Source organism: Neophocaena asiaeorientalis, unplaced genomic scaffold (assembly GCF_003031525.2).
Source record: "Neophocaena asiaeorientalis asiaeorientalis breed wild unplaced genomic scaffold, Neophocaena_asiaeorientalis_V1.1 scaffold253, whole genome shotgun sequence".
In the NCBI taxonomy this organism is placed as follows: domain Eukaryota; kingdom Metazoa; phylum Chordata; class Mammalia; order Artiodactyla; family Phocoenidae; genus Neophocaena; species Neophocaena asiaeorientalis.
The window spans coordinates 1,111,889-1,137,310 of record NW_020174553.1 but is presented as its reverse complement, the minus strand read 5'-3'; the positions used below and the strand labels follow the sequence as shown (position 1 = coordinate 1,137,310).

Sequence of the window (25,422 nt, the reverse complement as noted above, 5' to 3'; positions counted from 1 at the left end):
GACATGTGAATGATTTACCATTACTGTAGGTGGATAAGACTTTCGGTGACCGGCTAGCGCTCAGAACCACGTTCAGTGGCATGAGCCTTTTCCTGATGGGCTGCCTTTCAGAAGTGAAGGGCTTTTCTGTTTGGTTGCCTAACCATGTTTACTGGAGTGAGTTGTCATTGGTTGATTAAGTACATTTAAAACTGGCTCTAGGGGTTAATTTTTATGATGACTAAAAGGCTGTCATTTATTTATTGAGGAAGTTAAAAATGAGTTCTGATTGCTCTTATTAGCAAGGCAACAGAAGATCAGTTTTTTGGTTTGCTTTTTTCTGCAACGCAGGACATTTTCTATTCATAGTTCTTTTTGGTTCTTTCACAGCCAACTGGAGTAAAGCCCGTCATGAATTGCTCAGCTCTTGCCCGGTGTAGTTGATTCTCCTTGAAGATGAGGTGTGTTTTCAGATCTCCTTTAAGATGAAGTTTGTTTGTGCAGGTATGATTTTTGGTTAGCTTATTGATCAGCAGGATTATATTATTCTGCTGTTGTCTTTGAGCTGTTTGTTGAATCACCTATCAGGACAGAAACTGCAAACAAGCATTTAAGTTTATGGACAACAGATATTAAACAACTGTGAGAAAAACAAAAATAACTATGGGATGGAAAGGCACTGTAGAAATAATCCAAGGTTTTCCTAGGTTGCCCAAGAAAGCAGAACCCAATGACTCTCTGAGTCTACTTTAGGTAGCCAGGTTGACTTTCTTTTTCATTTAGATACAGATTGATTCATTGTATGAGTAGTGTTAATTCAGATACAATAGGATAAGTTAGTAACAGCACAGACTTTCCCTGAGGAGCTAAAAGAAAATCCTATGCTGTCCAATGATTTATATAAGGAATTTAAACTTATTTTTGTGCTGTATTACTTATTACAATATTCAAATTATAGAACAGACTTTTTATGCCTTCCTAGAGTTGCCTAACTACACTCTGTGGTCTGTTCCACTAGTTATTATTTCTCTACAGAGAACTTCACAACTTTGGGATCTTTACAAATCTGAAGGCCAACAGAAGATATTCGGGAGTCATCCACTTGGGGAAGCCTAACTAATAGCCTTGCAGAACAAAAAGCTGTGGTTCTGTGTGAACACTGAAGAGCATCGATTTTCACACAAGATGAAGAACACAGGTGCTTCCTGAGAGAAGTGAACAACTTTTGTGAAGCTGTAAGTATATTGTTTTTAAGGTGTTGTTAAGACAGTCATATTTTCATCCCCAAAATATCTTATCTCCTTTTTCTGGTGCCCTAAACTTGTATTATCTACAAGAGATTCATTATTAGTAAAGTCAGTGTAACATACCTTAACTTAGTTTTTTTTTAAAATTAGGTGACCAGCAATCACTTGGAAGAGCTATTAAAGAGTTATGGTGGTAATTGGTTCTAGTATATTTTAAAAATAAGCAAGTTTATATTATTATAAGAGGAACATGGTAGGAAAAATCAGAAGTGTATAAACTTGTAAGGAAAAAGATACAAATAAAAGGATAATAAAAGTGTGCAAAGGAAAGTGTGGTTTCAGGTATTTAGGAGGATCTGGTTTTGGTGGTTTTGAATGTAAGCTCTGTCCTGTCCATTGCCATTATTTATTCTGAGGATCTTGGGTTAGCCATAGACTTTTGTGGGGTTTCCTGAAGATCTTCCACTGTTAGGACTTAATTAGTATAACTTACCAATTCCAGTTAAAATGCTTTCTGTTATTCTAACGGTTTCACAGTAATGAAGACAGTGAATATTTTTTAGCAGGGGGCAAATCCTTGTAGAATTCATGAATAACTGCTGGTAAAATGGCCCCCTTTTACTGAATAGAATGGTTAGAATGTTCTACATTGAGAATAGGGTATTCAGTCTTTTAGCTACAGTCTGTGCTGTGGTTGTTTTAACAAGGGAGTATTTCAACCCTCCAGAAAATAAGCATACTATTATTTGTGCATATTCATCACCCAGAGGGAAGTCATTTTATAAAATTCAGTTAAAAATGCTCAAATGTTCTCTCAGAGCATGGTTCCAGTCTATGCCTTGCTTTTACACTTTTTCCCAGAATTATGTTACCTGTGGATGAGGCTATATTTTGTTATCCTTGAATATTTTATCCATCAGTGTTTTTAGTATTGTGGACATTTTCCCCTTACTGTGATGGATCGGATCATCTGGTGGAGAAGTTTGACAAGTGTGTTCATTTCAAGTTTTATCGGATGCTACCTCGTGATCATCCTGGCTTTGCCAGATCTTAGCCACGTGGGTCTTCCAATATGATAGCTCCCTCTGTTTCTTTTCATAATTTAGAAAACAAATTTAGGGTACCTAGGATGGAATATCTGAACCCCTCCATGGATTTGACAAGTTCCATGGGTGGTTTCCATGAAAGGACTTCAGTCAGAGCAGACTTTTTAGCAGAATGGTCGGCTAAAGCATCTCCTCTATGTGCTGTTTTCATTGTATTCTTCTTTTAGGACGGTGTTTTTGTTTGCTTTGTTTTTCATGAAGACACTTTTGTTCTGATTCTATTTATTCACAGCTGCTATCATTATTTTTAGTTACTTGACATGTCCTAGAGAGGGCCACCACTGAGTGACCCGAATAGATTTGACTTCTGGTAAAGAATGGATCTTACAAGATGGAATAGACTAACTGTTGTGTGTGAACGTGCTATTTCTTCATTTAATTAAAAAAAAATAAAGCCAACCATCATAATTAGCACAACAAGAACAAAAACAGCAAACCAGGATTTGTTTAAAAATGTCCCAATGATATGTTCTTGTTATGGAAACTGATAGAATTCAGAAACCAATCAGGAGAGCCTCCTGCATCGGGGAGGGTAAACGAATTGCTGAAATGATCTTATACCAGTCCAGGTGGAACCATCATATTTAATGGGAATTAAAGTATGGTATATTAACATTTCTTTTACTAATTTAAAGACTGTAAATGCTCTAAAATTAAATATGCCAAAGTTTAGGGAACTAATAATTTAGCCCAGAAGGTATGCAGAGAACAAATATAAACACATGTGTTTTGGAAGACTATATATATATATATATATATATATATATATATATATATACACTTCATTGAAAATGACATCCTAGTATGCTTAATATAAATTGTAGAAAGGTCCCCATTGTCTTCTTTTTGTCAAAAATCTCTAGAACATAAAGTAAACAATAATGATATTCTCCTTATAATGAGTTCACAAATCCTCACAAAGATATATACAATACAGTGTTTTGATAATTCTGAGAAATATTTCCTTATTTTGCTGTTAGTTGGGAAAAAATATTTTCTACTATTAATTCACATCTCATGGAATTGTAAAGAATTTTTCATATCATGGAGAGATGTAGCATGCACCTGCAGTATTTAGCCCATGTATTTGCATGAATCTTTTCCCTCCTCAGTAATATTAATAAATACACAGATCTCTCTAACAAACCCACTTTAAATCTGTTTTCTAACACTAGTAAATTTTATATTTTAAATTGTTAGTCTTAAACTAAGATGATTACATATATGTATGATAACATTGTACACTTTAAACTTGACACAGCTTGTTTTTTTTGATATCCCATATTATTTACCCTTCTCCCCCAAACTAAAGGAAAATGTAAACAACAACACATAAACAAAAGCTAAACTGTTATGGCACTTTGTGGAAATAACACTATCCTCTTTTTCTTTACAGTTAGAATAATTATCATAATTTGTAATGCAGGAATTCTTCTATCTTATAGAAGAATATTTTCTTCTTATAGAAGAATATTTTCATGAATAATATATGAATAGTTCTAATTCTTTCACTGCAAAATAAGTCCTTCAGAAATCAGTAGCAACGACTACTTAGTGTCAAAATGTGTTAGTAAAAACAATATGGCCATATCATATAAGAAAATTTTTTAAGTTCTCAAACATCTAGCTCAAGGTTTCAGTATGTTTTACCCTCGAACCCTTGGTGTCATGGTGAAAACATGAAAAGATCTATAAGCAGGGCTGTGCTGACCCAGGTGGGTGTGGGTGAGGGTGACGTGGCAGTCCTCCACTGGGGAGCATAGTGTGAAAAGCACTAGTTCAAAAGGTTCAAGCTTTCAGCTAAAAACGTAATGCTGCAAGAGTGAAGTAGTGTTAGCAAAAGTTACAGAGCCTGGAAATTATTACAGAAGCATCTGGAATTCATTAGAGGATCTTCAAATTTTCAGTAGCTTATGAATTATGTGAAGGGAATTGAGGTAGAGGAGGGAGATGAATTTAAAAGGAATGGCTTTTCCTTTGCACAGTTAGAGGTAATTCATCATAAAACAGTGTTAAATTTACACAGCAAAATTTGGAGACCAAGATTTTTAAACTGTAAACTTAAAATCATGATTTGTGTTAGTGAGTTCCAGAGTCCTCCATTCAACAAGGGATTTATTATCCCGGATGAGTTCCTTTACTTGAAATTGCTTCTCAAATTATTTAGAATGCTACCAACTGCTTAGTGCAGCACAGGTTAGGTAATTTGGATTTTAGCCCAGAGAACAAGGTGGAAAAAGGGCCCTGCTGGCATCTGAGAGGGCAGAATAGGGGCAGGAGATGGCAGCGCAGGGCAGTGTCAGGAAGAGAGAGTCCAGATAAGATGTCACCTCGGCAGAGCACTAGGTCAGACCTCAATGGAGTTTGAATTTTGTATTCAAGAAGTGTGCCCTTGGCGCTATTTCTTACTTGTTTCATAATCGGTAAAATAAAGTGGGGATAATAACTGTAGAAGACTTGTAGGGTTCCATTGTGAAGACAGAGACAGAACAGTGTGAAGTATCACTTCTGGTATGGCTATTACCCAAAAGGAAGGCAGAAAGACTGAAATAGGACCGGAGGGCATTGGAGATACATTTCACTCACTGCAATTTTGTTTGAGTCTGACTCCCCAAAGAAGAAATATTCGGGAATTCTGTTTTCTAATATCAAATGCAATGGGGAAGGATGCACAATAATATGGAACTGATCTAGAAAAGTTTGTGGTGGACAGTCCCCCAACTTGAAGATAATTGGGCAAACAAAAGAAAAACAAGATCAAAAGTCAATTCAAAGAAATCAGAAAAACTGAGTGCTTTGGTGGGAAAAAAGCACCCCCCACTAAGACATTTGTATATTTCCACTTTGGAGGACTAATGTGACAAACTCAATAAGCTGTTGTACAGGATATCAGTCTCTTCAGAATCTCATATCCAGGCTTCTGGGTGGCCTCTGTAGGAGTATTCCCAGGTGTCTTGGGTACATAACCCATTGCCTGCTTCCTGTGACCTGCCCTTGAATAAAATCACCGCTTAGTAACCCATTATGGATGAAGTATATATTTTCCCCACGAAACAGTTTAATGTCGTTTACCAACTGTCATGCTCCTCCTCTGGGATCAAAGAAATATTTGATGTCACTGTATGTGAGATAAGAAGTATTATCACACATGGCAATGCCAAGCCCTTCATAGATTTGGCATTAAGATATGCCCTAGTCTTTAATTTGTCCAGGTTAAAAAGTCAGTGTACTTAGAAACCAATTTAGAGCAATTCTCATTTTTTCCTCTATCCCACTGAAAAGTCCTCAGAGACACAATGGTAAACCTGCTATATGAAAAATTGACTGTTCAGCCTGTGATTCTCTTTTAATAAAAACTGTACAATGTTGAGCTAAAAAAAATATTCTTTGCTTCTACCCTATAGGGAATGAGCTTAAGCTTAGGAACAAAGGATGGCAGGAAATGTTTAGAATACTTTTCCCAGATGGTAGGGTTTACTGGAAGCTGGGCACAAGTTTTCTTCCCTCTATATTGCTGTAAGTCTACATCATTTAGGTCAAGTCGGAAATTAATGAATTGCCCAGTGTCCATCCTTTAGCACAACTACATCAGCCTCTTCTTTTCTCATACACAAAAATCCTCTTGTAAAATGACAACTGATTTCCATTGCGGGTTTAGATATGTTTCATGTTATCACCAAAACTTTGTAAATAATAGCTTTTATTCTTGGAATAAAATTTGTTTTAATATCATAAATTTAGTGTTATGTTTGAAAATCATGAAGGGTCTGGAGCCCATTTTCTACATTTTTCATTGGGAAGTGGTATACCTCAATGATATTTGCATTTTGGCGACTCTATTAAGATGCTTGGTTATAATGTTTGCAACAGCCAAAGTTTTCTTTTTTTAATTTCAAAAACAGTAAAATATGATGCAAATATAAGAATTCTGTTTCTTGAGAACACAAATATGTATCTTGAAGACATTAAAAAATTGCAAAAACAATCAGTGTGTTCAGTTAAATCATACTTGTAGTAAAACAATTGAAAATTATATTACTGTTTAGAAAGGCTATACTACTAAAGCAGAAAATTGGAAAAAGCTACCATCGGTGGGAGTTGGGGAGGGACTCTGCACCATTCATTTTATATAGTTGACCTAAAAATAAATGAAGTCTTAGAATCATCTAGGAGATTATGGCACTAATAAATGTCTCTGTCTTCCTCTTGAGTAATCTACGGAATCTTAGGTTGCTGTAATTTTGATCAAAAACACAAAACTTGAATCCATTGCATTGCATATTTGTTTAAAATGAATAAGCCGGGACCTTCAAGATGGCGGAGGAGTAAGACATGGAGATCACCTTCCTCCCTACAAATACATCAAAAATACATCTACATGTGGAACAACCCCTAAGGACACCTACTGAATGCTGACAGAAGACCTCAGACTTCCCAAAAGGCAAGAAACTCCCCACGTACCTGGGTAGGGCAAAAGAAAAAAGAATAAACAGAGACAAAAGAATAGGGATGGGACCTGCACCAGTGGGAGGGAGTCGTGAAGGAGGAAAGGTTTCCACACACTAGGAAGCCCCTTCACTGGTGAAGATGGGGGGTGGGGGTAAGCTTCAGAGCCACAGAGAAGAGCGTAGCAACAGAGGTGCAGAGGGCAAAGTGGAGAGATTCCTGCACAGAGGATCGGTGCCGACCAGCACTGACGAGCCTGAGAGACTTGTCTACTCACCCGCCGGGGCGGGTGGGGGCTGGGAGCTGAGACTCGGGCTTTGGAGGTCAGACCCCAGGGAGAGGACTGGGGTTGGCTGCGTGAACATAGCCTGAAGGGGGCTAGTGCGCCACAGCTAGCCAGGAGGGAGTCTGGGAAAAAGTCTGTACCTGCCTAAGAGACAAGAGAACATTGTTTTGGGGTGCGCGAGGAGAGGGGAGTCAGAGCACTGCCTAAACAAGCTCCAGAGATGGGCGCAAGCTGCAGCTATCAGTGCGGACCACAGAAATAGGCATGAAACAGTAAGACTGCATCTGCAGCCACCAAGAAGCCTGTGTGCGAGCACAGGTCACTCTCTACACTGCCCCTCCTGGGAGCCTGTGCAGCCCGCCGCCACCAGGGTCCCGTGATCCAGGGACAAATTCTCCAGGAGAACACATAGCGCAACTCAGGCTGTTGCAAGGTCACACTGGCCTCTGCCGCCGCAGGCTCGCCCCACATTCCATCCTGCTCCCTCCCTGCAGCCTGAGTGAGCAAGAGCCCCCTAAGCAGCCGCTCCTTTAATCCCATCCTGTCTGAATGAAGAACAGATGCAGGAGGGAAACCTGCACACAGAGGCAGGGCCAAATCCAAAGCTGAACCCCAGGAGCTATGCAAAAAAAAGAAGAGAAAGGAAAATTTTTCTGTGCAGCCTCAGAAACAGTGGATTAAATCTCCACAGTCAACTTGATCTACACTGCATCTCTGGAATACCTGAATAGACAACGAATAATCCCTAAATTGAGGCAGTGGACTTTGGGAGCAACTGTAGACATGGAGTTGCTGTATGGGACTAACTAGTTTCTGATTTATATATTTATTTTAGTTTAGTTTTTAGCACTTGTTATCATTGGTGGACTTGTTTATTGGTTTGGTTGCTCTCCACTTTTTTAAATTACTTTTTTATTTGAATATTATTTTTTTAAGTTTTAATTTTAATAACTTTTATTTTATTTTATTTTATTCTTCTTTTTTTCTCCTTTGCTTCTGAGCTGTGTGGCTGACAGGGTCTTGGTGCACCAGCCGGGTGTCAGGCCTGAGCCTCAGAGGTGGGAGAGCCGAGTTCAGGACAGTGGACCACCAGAGACATTCTGGCCCCACAGATATCAATCAGTGAGAGCTCTCCCAGAGATCTCCATCCCAACGCTAAGACCTAGTTCCACTCAACGACCAGTAAGCTCCAGTGCTGGACATCCCGTGCCAAACAGCTAACAAGAAAAGAACACAACCACACCCATTAGCAGAGAGGCTGCCTAAAATTATAATAAGTTCACAGACACCCCAAAACACACCACTGGACTCAGTCCTGCCCACTAGAAAGACAAAAACCAGCCTCATCCACCAAAACACAGGCATTAGTCCCCTCCACCAGGAGGCCTACACAACCCACTGAACCAAATTTACCCACTGGGGCAGACACCCAAAATAAAGGGAAAAACAAATCTGCAGCCTGGGAAAGTGAGACCCCAAACACAGTAAGTTAAGCAAAATGAGAAGACAGAGAAATACACAGCAGATGAATGAGCAAGGTAAAAACCCACCAGACCAAACAAATGAAGAGAAAATACACAGTCTACCTGAAAAACAATTCATAATAATGATAATAAAGATGATCCAAAATCTTGAAAATAGAATGGAGAAAAAACAAGAAACGTTTAACAAGGAACTAGAAGAACTAAAGAGCAAAGAAATAGTGATGAACAACACAATAAATGAAATTTAAAATTCTCTAGAAGGAATCAATAGCAGATTAACTGGGGCAGAAGAATGGATAAGTGACCTGGAATATGAAATAGTGGAAATAACTACTGCAGAGCAGAATAAAGAAAAAAGAATGAAAAGAATTCAGGACAGTCTCACAGACCTCTGGGACAACATTAAAGGCACCAACATTCGAATTACAGGGGTCCCAGAAGAAGAAGAGAAAAAGAAAAGGACTGAGAAAATATTTGAAGAGATTATAGTTGAAAACTTCCCTAATATGGGAAAGGAAATAGTCAAGTCCAGGAAGTGCAGAGAGACCCATACAAGATAAATCCAAGGAGAAACACTCCAAGACACATATTAATCAATCTATCAAAAATTAAATACAAAGAAAAATACTAAAAGCAGCAAGGGAAAAGCAACAAATAACATACAAGGGAATCTCCATAAGGTTAACAGCTTATCTTTCAGCAGAAACTCTGCAAGCCAGAAGGGAGTGGTAGGATATATTTAAAGTGATGAAACAGAAAAACCTACAACCAAGATTACCCAGCAAGGATCTCATTCAGATTCGACGGAGAAACTAATACCTTTACAGACAAGCAAAAGCTAAGAGAATTCAACACCACCAAACCAGCTTTACAACAAATGCTAAAGGAACTTCTCTAGGCGGGAAACATAAGAGAAGGAAAAGAGCTACAATAACCAACCCAAAACAAATAAGGAAATGTTAATAGGAACATACATATCTATAACTACCTTAAATGAAAATGGATTGAATGCTCCAACTAAAAGACATAGACTGCCTGAATGGATACAAAAACAAGACCCATATATATGCTGTCTACAAGAGACCCAATTCAGACGTAGGGACACATACACACTGCAAGTGAGGGGATGGAAAAAGATATTCCATGCAAATAGAAATCCAAAGAAAACTGAAGTAGCAATTCTCATATCAGACAAAATAGACTTTAAAATAAAGACTATTACAAGAGACACAGAAGGACACTACAGGATGATCAAGGAGTCAATCGAAGAAGAAGATATAACAGCTGTAAATATTTATGCACCCAACATAGGATTACCTCAATACATAATGCAAATGCTAACAGCCGTAAAAAGGGAAATTGACAGTAACACAATAATAGTAGGGGACATTAACACTCCACTTTCACCAATGGACATATCAACCAAAATGAAAATAAATAAGGAAACAGAAGCTTTAAATGATACATTACACAAGATGGACTTAATTGATATTTATCAGACATTTCATCCAAAAACAATAGAATCCACTTTCTTCTCAAGTACTCATGGAACATTATCCAGGATAGATCATATCTTGGATCACAAAACAAGCCTTGGTAAATTTAAGAAAATTGAACTCATATCAAGTATCTTTTCTGATGACAACACTATGAGACTAGATATCAAATACAGGAAAAAAAAACTGTAAAAAATAGAAACACATGGAGGCTAAAAGGTACACTACTAAATAACCAAGAGATCACTGAAGAAATCAAAGATGAAATAAAAAAATACATAGAAACAAATGACAATAAAAACATGATGACTGAAAACCAATGGGATGCAGCAAAAGCAATTCTAAGAAGTTTATAGCAATACAATCCTAACTCAAGAAACAAGAAACATCTCAAATAAACAACTTAACCTTACACCTAAAGCAATTAGAGAAAGAAGAACAAAAAACCCCCAAAAGTTAGCAGAAGGGAAGACATCATAAAGATCATATCAGAAATAAATGAAAACCCAAAGAACGAAAAATAGCAAAGATCAATAAAACTAAAAAGTGGTGCTTTGAGAAGATAAACAAAACTGATAAACCGTTAGCCAGACTTATCAAGAAAAAAAGGGAGAAGACTCAAATCAATAGAATTAGAAATGAAAAAGGAGAAATAACAACTGACACTGCAGAAATACAAAAGATCATGAGAGATTACTAAAAGCAGCTATATGCAAATAAAATGGACAACCTGGAAGAAATGGACAAATTCATAGAAAAGCATGACCTTCCAAGACCAAACCAGGAAGAAATAGAAAATATGAACAGAACAATCACAAGCACTGAAACTGAAACTGTGATTAAAAATCTTCCAACAAAAAGCCCAGGACCAGATGGCTTCACAGGTGAATTCTATCAAACATTTAGGGAAGAGCTAACACCTGTCCTTCTCAAACTCTTCCAAAATATAGCAGAGGGAGGAACACTCCCAAACTCATTCTATGAGGCCACCATCACCTTGATACCAAAACCAGACAAGGATGTCACAAAGAAAACTACAGGCCAATGTCACTGATGAACATAGATGCAAAAATCCTCAACAGAATACTAGCAAACAGAATCCAACAGCACATTAAAAGGATCATACACCATGATCAAGTGGCGTTTATTCCAGGAATGCAAGGATTCTTCAATATACACAAATCAATCAATGTGATACACCATATTAACAAACTGAAGGATAAAAACCATATGATCATCTCAATAGATGCAGAAAAAGCGTTCAACAAAATTCATCAGCCATTTGTGATAAAAACTCTCCAGAAAGTAGGCATAGAGGGAACTTACCTCAACATAATAAAGGCCATATATGACAAACCCACAGCCAACATTGTTCTCAATGGTGAAAAACTGAAACCGTTTCCACTAAGATCAGGAACAAGGTTGCCTACTGTCACCATTATTATTCAACATAGTTTTGGAAGTTTTAACCACAGCAATCAGAGAAGAAAAAGAAAGAAAAGGAATCCAAATCGGAAAAGAAGAATTACAGCTGTCACTGTTTGCAGATAACATGATACTGTACATAGAGAGTCATAAAGATGTATGGTGTATGGACACCAAGGGGGTAAAGAGGCAGGGCTGTGGGGGGTGGTATGAATAATTGAGACTTTGGGATTGACATGTATACATTGATGTGTATAAAATGGATGACTAATAAGAGCCTGCTGTATAAAAAATAATTAAATTAAAAAATAAAACCTACCTAAGGAGACAAAAGACCTGTATGCAGAAAACTATAAGACACTGATGAAAGAAAGTAAAGATGATACAAACAGTTGGAGAGATATACCATGTTCCTGGATTGGAAGAATCAGCATTGTGAAAATGACTATACTACCCAAAGCAATCTACAGATTCAGTGCAATCCCTATCAAACTACCAATGGCATTTTCCACAGAAGTAGAACAAAAAATTCCACAATTTGTATGGAAACAAAAAGACCTGAAGAGCCAAACAATCTTGAGATAGAAAAACAGTGCTGGAGGAATCATGCTCCCTGACTTCAGACTATACTACAAAGCTACAGTAATCAAGACAGTATGGTACTGGCACAAAAACAGAAATATAGTTCAATGGAACAGGATAGAAAGCCCAGAGATAAACCCATGCACATATAGTCACCTTATCTTTGATAAAGGAGGCAAGAATGTACAATGGAGAAAAGACAGCCTCTTCAATAAGTGGTGCTGGGAAAACTTGACAGCTACATGTAAAAGAATGAAATTAGAACACTCCCTAACACCATACAGAAAAATAAATTCAAAATGGATTAAAGACCTAAATGTAAGCACAGACACTATAAAGCTCTTAGAGGAAAACATAGGCGGAACACTTTATGACATAAATCACAGCAAGATCCTTTCTGACCCACCTCCTAGAGAAATGAAAATAAAAACTAAAGTAACCTAATGGCAATAATGAAACTTAAAAGCTTTTGCACAGCAAATAAAAACATAAAGAAGACGAAAAGACAGCCCTCAGAATGGAGAAAATATTTGCTATTGAAGCAAGTGAAAAAGGATTAATCTGTAAAATATACAATCAGCTCATGCAGCTGAATATCAAAAAAACAAACAACACAATCCAAAAATGGGCAGAAGAGGTAAATAGACATTTCTCCAAAGATGATATACAGATTGCCGGGAAACACGTGAAAGAGTGCTCACTAATCATTAGAGAAATGCAAATCAAAACTACAATGAGGTATCACCTCCACCAGTCAGAATGGCCACCATCAGAAAATCTACAAACAATAAATGCTGGAGAGGGTGTGGAGAAAAGAGAACCCTCTTGTACTGTTGGTGGGAATGTAAATTGATACAGCCACTATGGAGAACAGTATGGAGGTTCCTTAAAAATCTTAAACTAGAACTACCATATGACTCAGGAATCCCACTGCTGGGCATATACCCTGAGAAATCTATAATTCTAAAAGAGTCATGTGCCACAATGTTCATTGCAGCACTATTTTCAATAGCCAGGACATGGAAGCAACCTAAGTGTCCATCGACAGATGAATGGATAAAGAAGATGTGGCACATACATACAATGGAATATTACTCAGCCATAAAAAGAAATGAAACTAAGTTATTTGTAGTGAGGTGGATGGACCTAGATACAGAGTGAAGTAAGTCAGAAAGAGAAAAACAAATACCACATGCTAACACACATATATGGAATGTAAAAAAAAAATGTTTCTGAACAACCTAGGGACAGGACAGGAATAAAGTCACTGATGTAGAAAATGGACTTGAGGAGATGTGGAGGGGGTAGGGTAAGCTGGGAAGAAGTGAGAGAGTGACATTGACATATATACACTAACTAATATAAAAGAGATAGCTAATGGGAAGCAACGGCATAGCACAGGGAGATCAGCTCTGTGCTTTGTGACCACCTAGAGGAGTGGGATAGGGAGGGTGGGAGGAAGATGCAAGAGGGAAGGGATGTGGGGATATATGTATACGTATAGCTGATTCACTTTGTTATAAAGCAGAAACCAACACACCAATGTAAAGCAATTATACTCCAATAAAGATGTTAACAAAAAAAATTTTTTTTTAATGAATCACTCTTTTTCAAGTTAAATGACAATAAATTTGAGTTCCTTTGGAGCATGGAACTGTCTTGTGCAATCTGGTAATCTCTGTTGTACTTATATCTGTACTTGTCATATATGTACTTGTGTACTTACTGATTTGAGACTTTATGACACTTTTCACCATTACCCTTCTTAATTCAGAGAAATTAAACTAGTGGACTCTCTTTTTTCTTTCCTTTTCTTATCATTCTTTTAAATAGATGAACTTACTTGTTCTATTATGTGTGGCAAAAAACTCATTATTCTTATTGAAACGTTGCTTGTACTGTAAAACTAAATGAATTCCCTTAAAGAATCCTAGAAATAGGCATTGACTGACAAATGACAATGCAGAAAAGCCTTTAGATCATTTCTTACGGTGGGTATGTTTGCCAAGTAGCTTTCTAAAATGGTTGTACCAGTTTACCCATCCACTAGTGGTATATGAGAGCTTCAGGTGTTCCAAATCCTCACCAATACTTTGCTTTGTCAGTGTTATCAGTCTTTAAAGTTTTAGCTAGCTTGGTGAATATGTGCGATATTTCATTGTGATTTTAATTTTTTTTTAAGTTTTTTTTTTTGATGTGGACCATTTTTAAAGTCTATTGAATTTGTTACATTATTGCTTCTCTTTTTTTATATTTTGGTTTTTTGGCCACGAGGCATGTGGGATCTTAGCTCTTTGACCAGGGATCACACCCGCATTCCCTGCATTGGAAGGCGAAGTCCTAACCACTAGACCACCAGGGAATTATGCTTTGTGATTTTAATTTTCATTTCCCTGATGAGTAATGAGATGCCAATGCATAATATATTGGCTGTTTGGATATATTTTTTTGTGAACGTGTCTATTAAAGTCTTTTGCCCCGCACATCTGTAGCTTAGGAGAGAAAAGGACGCAAGGTATAATTTTAAGGAAATTTTGGGATTTCTTCTCAATGGACCCTTTCTCTGCGTTACCCTGTGCCCCAAACCCTACCTGATCAGCCCCAAATCAGATTTCTGTTTCTTGTATTCATTGATACCACCACTCTCTACTTGGGCTCTATCTTCCTGGGCCGTATTTGGAAATATTCTCAGGGAGATAGCCCAGGTGAATATGAACTCATATTATGTGCTTTCCATCTTTCAAAATTCATAGTCCCATATTGGTTGCCATCCACGGCCCGAAAGAGTTGTTATACATATTTTTACACAGTTATATTGGCAGTTAATGGGGAAGGATGAATCTGATACTGGCTACTTAACTGTCTCTGGAACCACTGCTCCTCAAGTATTTTATATTGTTCTGTTTATTCTTATTTTATAATTTTTAGTTCTGTGTTCTTTGGTTTTTTTCTTAAAAGTTATCCTTGAGGTTAAAACATTCATCCTTAACTTATTAACATTGAATACAAATTAGTATTTTTTCACTTTATGATAATACTTGGAACTTCAAACTTTAAAGTCCTTTTATTCTCCTCTCATCTTTTATGTTATAGTTGCCATGCATTTTAATTCTACATATATATTTGATTCTACAAGGCTTGTTATTGGTCTTTATATAGTAAGTGATCTTTTATACTTACCTGCATATTTACACTTTCTAGTATTCTTTCTTTTTTTCCTGCAATTCTCTATGATTTAAGATTATTTTCTTTCTACTGGAAAAATTCCTTTTGATGTTTCTTTAACTTCTTTCCATTTCTTTCATTATTGATTATTTTTTTAACATCTTTATTGGCGTATAATTGCTTTACAATGGTGTGTTGGTTTCTGCTTTATAACAAGGTGAATCAGCTATACATATACATATATCCCCATATCTCCTCCCTCTTGTGTCTCCCTCCCACCCTCTCTATCCCACCCCTCTAGGTGGTCACAAAGCACCGAGCTGATCTGATCTCCCTGTGCTATGTGGCTGCTTCCCACTAGCTATTTTACCTTGGATTACCTTATTTTTTGAAGGTTAGTTTCACAAAGTGTAGCATTTTAGGTTGGCAGTGGGGGTTTTTTGGTCTTTTTTGGCATGGTAGAGGTGTCATTCTATTGTCCACTAGCTTCTGTTTTTTTCTGTTGCTATCAGTATTGGTTTTGCTCTGATTTATTGTTATCTGGTAGCTTATAAGATTTTATCTTTTTTTTTTTAATTAGCATTTTTACTATGATGCATCTAAGTAGGATTTACTTTTGATTTATTTTGCTTAAGGTTCCTAACCCTTCTTGAATTTCTCGCCTGATTCCTTCTGTCCATTTTGAAGTACTCTGATCCACTGTCTCTTCAAATAATGCTTCTTCCTTCAAACTCTTTCTCGCTTCTGGAACTCCCAATTACATGTATGACCTTTTTCTGATGATCTTTTCACTATGTTTCATTTTTCCTTAATTCCCTTGTATATATTTTCCATTAATTACTTTCCATGTTTCAGTCCAAATATCTTCTATTGACATATCCTCAAGTTCACTAATTCCTTTTTTTAGCTGTGTCTTATCAGCTGTGATAAATTGGATTGTCTGAATTCATTTATATTTATTATCTGGTCTTTCTCTTTGTCCTGTTCCTTGGTATTATTGGTAATTTTTAAGTTGAATGTTCAACATTGTGCATTAAAATGTCTTGGTTGGGAGATCAACTCAATGCTTTGTGAAGACCTAGAGGGGTAGGATAGGGAGGGTGGGAGGGAGACTCGAGAGGGAGGGGATATGGGGACATGCATATGCATATAGCTGATTCACTTTGTTGTACAGCAGAAACTAACACAACATTGTAAAACAATTATACTCCAAAAAAGTTGTGAAAAAAATAAACAAATAAAAAACAAAATGTCCTGGTTGCCTCAGCACCTCCTGAGCAATTTCAAGGAACTTTAGCAATCTGACTATCAGATTCTTGATTCCTAATTTTGCAAATAGCAAAGTAACACAAATATCAGAAAGCCTTTTTATATATTAATGCCTCTCCATTACATATTACATTATATGTACCTATTAATACATTATTATTCTATATTAGTCACTGATGACACAAGTATTTTCCCCTTATTAAAAACCACCTTCTATTACATATCATTTATCACTCTTTTTATGAAAGTTAACTGTAGCCAAAAAAAAAAAAAAAAGACCCAAACAAAAATTTAAATTTGGGAAGAAGGAACTGATACTTCACTTATACCTCATACGTTTTACAAGCTTATCAGTTTACACTGCAGAACTCTTTTTCCCCATTTCCTTTCTTTTTATGATTCTTTCACTGTCCCAGGGCTATCATATACAGATACAAAGAAGATTAACAATGTCCTTTTACCTTTCATATTCTTCAAAATCTTATAACATTGTGAGTTTGGGCTCCTTTCTATGTCTACTGTATTCGATGCATCAGAAAATTAGACTTTAAAATTACACTTTCTCTTTCTGACTAGTGTCAGTCTTATGCTTGTTAGAAGAGAACATTCCTTTAAAGCCAGATTTCCCATGAAAAAAGGTTAGATTGACTTCACTGACAAACACATCCTGGTAACATGTATGCCTGAAGAAATCGTGTAAGAAACAGTTATGTCGGCCTGCTTAGAGTTAAAAAGAAACTGTATTTGATACACTTTCACATTAATATGAATACTAGGTATCTAACCCTCAAATGCTGTTTGCTAAATGTGTTTTGCAGAAGGACTTGACATCAAAAAGAACATCTAGAGAACAGCAACCCAGAGGGATGTATGCAAGGTAAGCAGGCCATCTCAGGCCTAAGGATTTGGGGTGTGATTATCTCAATTCAAAACATTCTAGGGGACTGTGTTCCCCTCTTCTAACTCTCCTCATCTTGGCTAGCACAGACCTAGCGTCAAAATCCTAACAAAGAATCTGCAAAATAATAGGCCTCCAGAACTGATTTCCTCCCTGCTGCACTGAATTTCAATTATCTCACCACTACTGTAGGAGTGCAGTTTCCAACTAACATTTCACTGAGAATGCCAGGGGACTACAGGGGAGAGAGGAGGATGGAGAGCCTTCTTGATCCTTTATCACTTAAAAAAATGCACAGACAAAGATGAAAGTAGTTTGACACCTATAATCCTTTGAGAAGAAGACTGAGGACCTGGCTGTCAACTTAAATACCACTTGAGAGCACACAAAACAAATGAAAGGAAGTCAAAAGGTACATCAGACAAAAACAAAGGTTGGCATTGAGAAAGGCCAGCCCACAAGACAGCAGAGATAAGATTTGAGGCCTGAGAGCATCAGAGCAGATTTTAAATATCTGAATTTCCAGAATAATTGACTGTGAGGTTGTTATGGCTCCTTCTGTCTTTGGTGCCCTTTCCTGCTCTTTCTTTGGAAGGAAACATATAGTTCAAGCCCTACAGGAGCTCTCTTAGCACATGGTAGTGGTTAAAATTATGAAATGTGAAGTCAGACAGACCAGAGTTCAATTCCCAGCTGCCACTTGCTAGACTCAATGAACTGGATCAATGGGCTCAACCATCCTGAATCTTAATTTCTTTATGGGTAACTTCCTACTCCACAGGACTATTATATCTGTTAGCAATGGGCAGAACTAAGCCTTGTGGGTAATTCTATAGACATGTTAAAGAGATATTTGAAAGATCAACTTTGTGCTTTTGGGATGGATATTATGAAATACGGGCTGGCTGAGCTTGAGGAGCAATCTTTCTGACCGTGCCTGGGTTAGAAGACATCATTTTGCTGCATTACCATGGGTGTAGGAATGAGGGCAGCATATTTGAATTTGTCCCTATAACAAGATGCTAGGGTAAGCCCTGTATAAGCAGGAGAACCATTCCTATGCATTTTACAATACATGTTATCATGGGAACATGTAGTAAACATGATAACAAAATTATCACCTTGAACAAAGATTTGTTGTTACCTGCTATGTTCAGGGCAATGGTTTAGGTACTGGGAATTCAACCGTCTTCAAGGTCAGCCAAGAGATGGATACCTAATTAGCACTGAATTACACCATACCTCCCCCCTGCACATATACATAAAGAATTGTTGTTACTAAATTATGTTTAGGTGTGGTAACGTCAGCTTTATTGACAGTGTTATAAAAAAGATCCCTAAGAAATGTGCTGAATTGTGAGAATGCTGTTGATTAAATCACAAAGAGTTCTCTTTACACAGCCTCAGGATAAAATTCTGCCTGATCCTAGTTTAAAGAATAGTTGTAATTCTCTTAAGAAATTGATTTGTTTTATCCAGGGGATATTGCGGCTCTTCTTGAGTGACAGGGATTCCTTGTTTGCAACTGGTTTATGGAAAAGCAGTGAACTATGGCCCAGTCATGGTAAATCTGTAGGTCACAATAATATTCATTTTAACATCGTATTGTTATAATTTCAGTATTTTTGAAAATTTCCTGAAATATTTTCTGAAGCATCAAAAGGTACAAATAAGTACCCAATTAACTGGTTTTGAGCCATTTTCACATTGCCTGCGAGAGAGGATGGCTGGTCCTCTCACTGAGTTAAAGGAAGTGGTATCTACAGATGAGAGTCACACTGAAGAGAGTATTTTGTGCCTTCTTACATTCTTCTGCTCTTTCTTTTACCTCAATGTTACACCAGCATTCCTTAGAAGAGAAGAGTAAAACAAAGAGGAATTCTGGGCTGGTGGCCACAGAGTAATTCTGGAAAACTTGTGGAGGTCCATGCTGAGCTTTCAGATGGAGAACTCTGGAAACATACCATCCCATGGGTGTCATGAAAGAACAAGGTAAGGACAACAGAAGACCTAGTCACATGTCTCCAGCACAGCATCTAATTCCCTCTCAACTTTAAAACTGTGTCCCAGTCATTATTCCGTGAATTGCATTTGTATATGATAGAGTCAAATTATTTAGCACAAAACAACTAGAGGAATAGGCTACAACAGCACTTTCAAACTATGTTTCTGAGATACAGTTTCACAAGAGCTGTTAAGGAGTCATCCTCAAATTTAAATCAAAAATTGTTTTATGATCAAATATATTTAGAATATTTTAGGTTGATCAAAGATTTTTAAAAATGTGTTTGTTTTGTTTTGCTGTAAAATCTCTCCTAATGCACTCTGTAAATATTCAGGAGGGAAAAATGTACTTGAATGAGTCATTTTCCCAAATTGTTTGCCCACAGAACACACTTTCTCTGAACTAAGAGCAACTAAATATCACAATAGTCTAGTGTTCTGTGGAATACAGTTAGGAAAATTATGGTTTCTAGTAAGAATAATAGAGTTCTTGAAGTTTTAGTGAGTTACAGAAAACGCATCATTTCTGATAAGAAATTAAAATGCAGTAAGAACTTTTTAAAATGTAAAATAATTAAACTATAAGGTTGGACTAAATATTTTATGACTAATTTCATTCTAAATTTAAAAGTCATTTTGAAAGAAAGTTTTATATCTCTAGCAAAATAATTGGTACCACTTTAACATATGACTTCCCCCTAAAAATATACAGATTCTCACACACACACACACACACACACAAATACAAAAAAAAAGTGTATCAACACTCAGATATGTACAGAATACTTTAAAATGTTAAAAATATACAAGAAGGCTTGATAAGAGTCAGGCCCAAGTGATAGTATTAATTATAATTAAGTAGATTAAATAAAGTAATTCCATGTATAATAAAGTTGAAACTCAGAGAACAATAACAGGAATAATGCAAATAATAGTTTTGAAAATACAAAGTACATTCACAAATTTTTACAAAAAGTTTTCTTTCATTGTCCCTATACCTAAGCTCCTATATGATGGTTTTTAAGTAATACACAGTAGAAACTCCTGGGGAAAGGCTTCTGGTTCAAGTTGCCACACTTAGCTCATCTATTTACCTCTTCTTCTTCCCAGAACCACAGTAAAATGATCACAAGATAATATAAAATGGTTTACGTGCCAATAGTCATGAAGAAAATAGAAGGGGGTTAACAGCAGACACAGAGTCCAATACATTTCTAGGAGACGTTTTATAATAGGTAGAATAATGGCCCACAGTGATGTCCACACTTCAATCCCCAGAACCTGTGGATATGTTACCTTACATGGCAGAAGGTATTTTGCCAATATGATTAAGGTTACAGATCTTGAGATAGAGAGACTACTCTGGATTATTCAGGTAGGCCCAATCTAATCACATGAGTCCTTGAAAGCAAAGAACTTTTCTTTTCTTTGGACAGAGACAGAAGTGGGGCTGGGAGGAGGCTGCAGGGCTGGAGAGAAAACTGCAACACTGCTGGTTTTGAAGATGAAGGAAAGGGGTCATGAGCCAACAAATACAAGCAGCTTCTAGAAGCTGGAAAAAGCAAGGAAACGGATTCTCCTCTTGAGCTTTCAGAAAGGAAGGAAACCCTAGTGACACCTTGATTGTAGTCCTGTGAAATGTGCAATGGACTTCTGGCCTCTAGAACTGTAAAATAACAAAGTTGTGCTGTTTTAAGCTACTATCTTCAGGGTAGTTTGTCATAACTACAATAGAAAACTAATACATACCTAATGCACGGATACTAGTTGATGAAGCAGGACAAAAAAAGCTGTGATCCAGCATTTGCCAACATGGGACAATGGCCAAAGAGGAAAAGAAAGAAGATATATGAAGTTTTAGAAGATCAATAAAATGTCTCGATATCAAACATGAAGTTCCAAAAAGATGATATAGAAAACACCAGACAGGAAGTAGGAAAGAAATAATGTAAGTGAGGTTCCCAGAATTAAGTGAGGACAAAAGTCTTCAGATTAAAAGGGTCCACCAGTTGCCCAGTTCATGAATCACTGAATGAAGACCTACTACCAGATACATCACTGTGAAATGTCTGAATCATTTTAGGAAGAAGAAATGATGCTAAACATTTAGAAAAGAAGATAAATGACCTTTAGAAAGTAGAGAAAATAAGGTTGTCAAGGACAAGCAACATCAAATATTGAAGGTCAATGGACAAATACACTCAAAGCCTTGAGGGAAATTATTTTCATGAATTTTGTACAAAAGTCAAACTATCAGTTAAATGTGGTGACACATAAACCTCAGACTGAAGATTAATCTGACAAGTTTTTTCATGCACATTTTCTTAGGAAGTTCAGGAAAATGGAGCAGTGAACCAAGGAACAAAAGATCTAGGTCAATGGCACCAACTCAGAAAGCAAAAGCAGTTGCTGGACTACAGCTCAGCCACAGGCTGGCAGAGCAAAAGACCTGGCAGGCCAACCTGACCTGGAAGAAGGGGGCCTCCAAAAGGTAGCCTTTGGGAAAGAAGGGGTTAGATTCCAAATCCACCCATGCCTTATCACCTCCATCACTCCATCTCCTACACACCATCGTCATCTCAAGTCTGAACTAGTACAGAAGCCTCTTAAATGTTCCTTGCTTCTAGTGCCCCCATATATTCTAAATATAACATCCAGAGCTATCTTTTGTTTAACATTTTTAAAATTGAAGTATACTTAATTTACAATGTTGTATTAGTTTCAGGTATAGAGCGAAGTGATTCAATTATACATATAACTGAAGTTACATATAACTGGAGAGTCAGGGGCAGCTCCAGTCTTTATGGTCTTCCCTCCAGGACCTGGCTGGTGGAGCGGCCTGTCTGGAATATGCCAGACAAAGGCATTCTTGACTTTTTTTTCCTGCTGTGGACTCCTGGCAATTTTGTGAAGCTTACGGACCCTTCCCAGAACAATATTTTTAAACATAATAAAATCACATTAAACTATATTTAAGTTAAAAAAATATATATTGTATGTATGTATAATTTTCTATTATATATAATTTTCCATGATAGGTTACTATAGGATATTGAATATAGTTTCTTGTGCTATACAGTAGGTCCTTGTTGTATATCTGTTTTATATACAGTAGTGTGACTATGTTAAACCCAAATTCCTAATGTCTCCCCCCACATCCACCACTATCCCCTTTGGTAACCATAGGTTTGTTTTCTATGTTTGTGAGTCTATTTCTGTTTTGTAAATAAGTTCATTTATATCATTTTTTTTAACGCCACATATAAGTGACATCATATGATATTTGTCTTTCTCTGTTTGATATTTCATTTAATATCATATCTCTAGGTCCTTCCATGTTGCTGCAGATGGCATTATTTCATTCTTTTATATGGCTGTGTAATATTCCATTGTGCATATATACCACATCTTCTTTATCCATTCATTTGTTGATACACACATAGGTTGCTTCCATGTCTTGGCTATTGTTAAGGGTGCTGCTATGAATGTTGGTGTGCATGTATCTTCTCTATTTAAAGTTTTCATTTTTTTCAGATATATAGCCAGGAGTGGGATTGCTGGTTCATATGGTAGCTCTGTTTTTAGTTTTTTAAGGAACCTCCATACTGTTCTCCACAGTGGGTGCACCATTTTACATTCCCACCAACAGCGTAGGAGGGTTCCCTTTTCTCCACACCCTCTCCAGCATTTATTACTTGTAGACATTTTAATGATGTCCATTCTGACCAGAGTGAGGTGGTACCTCTGTGTAGTTTTGATTTGCATTTATGTAATAATTAGCAGTGTTGAGCTTCTTTTCATGGGCCTATTGGGCATCTATATGTCTTCTTTGGAGAAATGTTTTTTTAGGTCTTCTGCCCATTTTTTGACTGGGTTGTTTGTGTGTTTTTGATATTAAGCTGTATGAGCTGTTTGTACATTTTGGAAATGAATCCTTGGTCGGTAGCAACATTTGCAAATATTTTCTGCTAGTCTGTAGGTTGTCTTTTCCTTTACTTGGTGGTTTCCCAGAGCTATCTTTTTGACACATCAAACTGAACATGTTACTCATGCTCAAAACCCAAGGGCTTCCCATCATACTTAGAGCAAAATTCTATTCTTTGGCCCACAAGCATCTAACAGGTTTGGCCACTGGCTGACATGAACTCCAGTTTTATTTCTTATCATTATTACCTTTCTCACATTTTTTCAACAGTAATGTCCTTTTGGGGCTCATCCAACATGACAAGCACTTCTTACCTCAGTACCGTCACCCTTGAATTTTTTTTTTAACAAATTGATTGGAGTATAATTGCTTCACTATGGTGTCTTAGATTCTGCTTTATAACAAAGTGAATCACCTATACATATACATGTATCCGCATATCTCCTCCCTCTTGCGTCTCCCTCCCACACTCCCTATCCCACTGCTCTAGGTGGTTACAGAGCACCGAGCTGATCTCCCTGGGCTATGCACCTGCTTCCCACTAGCTATCTATTTTACTTTGGGTAGTATATATATGTCCATGCCACTCTCTCACTTTGTCCCAGCTTACCCTTCCCACTCCCTGCATCCTCAAGTCCATTCTCTACATCTGTGTCTTCATTGCTGTCCTGCCCCTAGGTTATTCAGAACCTTTTTTTTTTTTGATTGCATATATATGTGTTAACATATGGTATTTGTTTTTCTCTTTCTGACTGACTTCACTCTGGATGACAGCTTCTAGGTCCATACACCTCACTACAAATAACTCAATTGCGTTTCTTTTTATGGCTGAGTAATATTCCACTGTATATATGTGACAAAACTTCTTTATCCATTCATCTGTCGATTTTCTTTTGATTTCCATTTGCATGGAATATCTTTTTTTCATCCTCTCACTTTCAGTCTGTATGTGTCCCTAAGCCTGAAGTGGGTCTCTTGTAGACAGCATATATACAGGTCTTGTTTTTGTATCCTTTCAGCCAGCCTTTGTCTTTTGGTTGGAGCGTTTAATCCATTTGCATTTAAGGTAGTTATCGATATGTAAGTTCCTATTACCATTTTCTTAATTGTTTTGGGTTTGTTATTATAGGCCTTTTCCTTCTTTTGTGTTTCCTTCCAAGAGAAGTTCCCTTAGCATTTGTTGTAAAGCTGGTTTGGTGGTGCTGAATTCTCTTAGCTTTTGCTTCTCTGTTAAGGTTTTAGTTTCTCCATAGAATCTGAATGAAATCCTTGCTGGGTAGAGTAATCTTGGTTTTAGTTTTTTTCCATTTCAACACTTTGAATGTGTCCTGCCACTCCTTTCCGGCTTGCAGAGTTTCTGCTGGAAGTTCAGCTGTTAATCTTATGGGGATTCCCTTGTATGTTATTTGTTGCTTTTCCTGATTTATCCTGTATGGGACTCTCTGTGCTTCCTGAACTTGATTAACTATTTCCTTTCCCTTATTAGGGAAGTTTTCAACTATAAGCTCTTCAAATATTTCCACTGTACGTTTCTTTTCCTCTTCTTCTTCTGGGACTCCTATTATTCAAATGTTGACACATTTAGTTTTGTCCCAGAGGTCTCTGAGGCTGTCCTCAATTCTTTTCATACTTTTTTTCTTTATTCTTCTCTGCAGTAGTTATTTCCACTATTTTATTTTCCAGGTCACGTATCTTTCTTTCATCAGTGTCTTATAGTTTTCTGCATGCAGGTCTTTTGTCTCCTTAGGTAGGTTTATTCTTTGGTATTTTATTCTTTTTGTTGCAGTGGTACATGGGAGTGTTTTCTTAACTTCTCTTTCAGGTTTTTCATCATTAGTGTAAAGGAATGAAAGAGACTTCTGTGCATTAGTTTTGTATCCTGCTACTTTACCAAATTCATTGATTAGCTCTAGTAGTTTTCTGGTAGCATTTTAGGATTCGCTATGTATAGTATCATGTCATCTGCAAATAGTGACAGCTTTACTTCTTATTTTCCTATTCGGATTCCTTTTATTTATTTTTCTTCTCTGATTGCTGTGGCTAAAACATCCAAAACTATGTTGAATAATAATGGTGAGAGTGGACAACCTTGTCTTGTTCCTGATCTTAG

At 37.0% G+C, this 25,422-nt stretch overlaps 1 long non-coding RNA gene across 1 annotated transcript in view; it reads left to right on the top strand.

The window, feature by feature from the left end:
* Positions 1–379: 379 nt before the first annotated feature.
* LOC112407969 (uncharacterized) overlaps positions 380–25,422 on the top strand; it is a 44,434-nt gene continuing 19,391 nt past the window's right edge. Inside the window, exons 1-4 of the long non-coding RNA XR_003004863.1 lie at positions 380–440; positions 998–1,214; positions 17,304–17,362; positions 19,228–19,375. This is a non-coding gene — a long non-coding RNA (uncharacterized LOC112407969). The remainder of the gene's footprint in view (positions 441–997; positions 1,215–17,303; positions 17,363–19,227; positions 19,376–25,422) is intronic.